The sequence below is a fragment of the Babylonia areolata genome, chromosome 18, assembly GCF_041734735.1.
Source record: "Babylonia areolata isolate BAREFJ2019XMU chromosome 18, ASM4173473v1, whole genome shotgun sequence".
Taxonomy (NCBI): Eukaryota; Metazoa; Mollusca; class Gastropoda; order Neogastropoda; family Buccinidae; genus Babylonia; species Babylonia areolata.
The window spans coordinates 6,655,717-6,658,216 of record NC_134893.1 but is presented as its reverse complement, the minus strand read 5'-3'; the positions used below and the strand labels follow the sequence as shown (position 1 = coordinate 6,658,216).

Genomic DNA, 2,500 nt, shown 5'->3' with positions numbered 1-2,500 from the left:
AGGGGGGTAGGGGTGGAGAGAGAGAGAGGGGGGGGCAAGGGGGTGGAGACAGAGAGGGGGTAGGGGTGGAGTGAAAGAGAAGGGGGAGGGGGTGGGGAGAGAGAGAGGAAGAGAGAGCGAGGTGGAAGGGTGGAGAGAGAGAGATGGGGAGAAGGAGAGAGAGAGAGAGGGGGGGAGGGTAGGGGGTGGAGAGAGACAGAGGAAGAGAGAGCAAGGTGGAAGGGTGGAGAGAGAGAGGGGGAGAAGGAGAGAGAGAGAGAGGGAGAGAGAGGGAGGGAGGGTAGGGGGTGGAGAGAGACAGAGGAAGAGAGAGCGAGTTGGAAGGGTGGAGAGAGAGATGGGGAGAAGGAGAGAGAGAAAGAGGGGGGGAGGGGAGGGGGTGGAGAGAGACAGAGGAAGAGAGAGCGAGGTGGAAGGGTGGAGAGAGAGATGGGGAGAAGGAGAGAGAGAGAGGGGGGGAGGGTAGGGGGTGGAGAGAGACAGAGGAAGAGAGAGCCAGGTGGAAGGGTGGAGAGAGAGAGATGGGGAGAAGGAGAGAGAGTGGGTAGGGGGTGGAGACAGACAGAGGTAGAGAGAGAGAAGAGAAAGGGGAGAGAAAGGTAGAGAGAATGGGGAGAGAGAGAGAGAGAGAGAGGTGGGGTGGAGTGGAATGGAGGGAGGGAGAGAAACATGAAGAGAAGTAGACAGGTGGAGGGGGAGGGGGGATACAGCCAGTTAGCAAGGCACTTGTTTGTTTATCTATCTATCTTTCTATTAAATCTCAGTCTAATATCATCATCTTAGATGAACAGACTATAAATAAATAAACGAAACGAATTTCAATTAAAACAAAACAAACAAACAAAAAACCCCACTTTTTAACGTGATGCAGGAAACAATATCAGTATGGTTAAACCGTAAATTTTACTAGTGCCCAGTTCAAAAAGACTGGGAAGGCAATCGTGAGTTCCTACAGCTTTGGGGAAGAGATTATTGAATTTCATTTGTTGATTTATTTTCAAGCGTGGGACAGGGGAATTTTTTTTGTTGTTGTTGTGTGTGAATTACCACTGACCTTTACATACGTTCACAAAGTGGCGGGGCAAACACAGGGCCTTTCCCGATTTCGGCAAGTTGGTGTTGATTGTTCTACTCGTTTCCGCTCGTAAAAAGGCTGCATTGTAAGTTCCTACAGCGTGCGTGTGTGTGTGTGTGTGTGTGTGTGTGTGTGTGTGTGTGTGTGCGTGTGTGTGTGTTTGTGTGTTTGTGCGCGTCATTGTGTTTGTATGCTACAACAACGGTTTTTGTTTTTTGTTTTCTTTCCTTGTCTGCTTGTCTGGGTTTTTCTTTCCCTCCAACGTGAATTCCAAGATATATCTATGTCTATATCTACACACACACACACACACACACACACACACACACATATATATATATATATATATATATATATATATATATATATACAGAGCCACAGAGAGAGAGAGAGAGAGAGAGAGAGAATAGAATAGAATATGTCTTCATTACCAAGTGTACCAGGGTCACAAGGAATATTGACGGGGAATAGTACACTACAACACACACACACACACACACACACACACACACACACACACACACGTTTGAACAGAAGCTGCATATTACATGTAGATGGGGGCTGATGACTAGATCTTCAGGTAGATGGTTGTTGATATAAAAAATAAAAAAAATATATAAGAATAAAACAAGGAAAACGGGAGTAAACGGTGGCTGGCTGCTGATTGTGGGAGCACTGCACGACCTCCTCTCTCTCTCTCTCTCTCTCTCTCTCTCTCTCTCTCTCTCTCTCTCTCTCTCTCTCTCCTCTCCTCTCCTCTCTCTTCTCTCTCTCTCTCTGGCTCGGTCTGCCCTCACACAGCTGATGATGACGATGCTCAACAGATGCAGGTCTGGAATTTCCCCGCATTTCGGTGTGTTTAGCAGTTAGTGGGTTTAACGTTTGTTTTTAACAGTCCTGGTTTTTGTGGGTGTTTGTGTGTGTGTGTGTGTGTGTGTGTGTCTGTGTTTTGTTGTTGTTGTTTTTCGTTTGCCTTATTTTCTGGTGTCTTTTTAACACGTTGGTGTTGCGAGATGATTATTATCATCGATGCTGATAATCATGATGTTGTAGCTGTTGTTTTATTGTTGGGTTTTCGGTTTTAATATATCGTTGCCCGGCACTGTATTGCAAAGTCATGGCCTGTGATCCCGCGTGTTACAGTGTTTTAACTTTCTCCTAGAACTTGAAGACATCCATCAAATACCCATCAAATATTTCTTGTGAATTTTTTTGCATATATATATATATATATATATATATAGATGTGTGTGTGTGTGTGTGTGTGTGTGTGTGTGTGTGTGTGTGTGTGTGTGTGTGTTTAAAGGAGACTTTCTTGTTGTTCTGTCGTGATAATGATAGTAACTGTAATGTGACATGTTTGAAAAAAAAAAAAAGTGTCCAAACCAAGAAACTCTTACATATAAATACAAGCGACAAAACCCG

The 2,500-nt window shown here is 45.0% G+C and overlaps 1 protein-coding gene across 2 annotated transcripts in view; it reads right to left on the bottom strand.

The window, feature by feature from the left end:
* The window catches only part of LOC143292404 (ankyrin repeat and fibronectin type-III domain-containing protein 1-like), a 383,404-nt gene that overhangs the window by 106,403 nt on the left and 274,501 nt on the right, over positions 1 to 2,500 (bottom strand). The window lies entirely within an intron of this gene.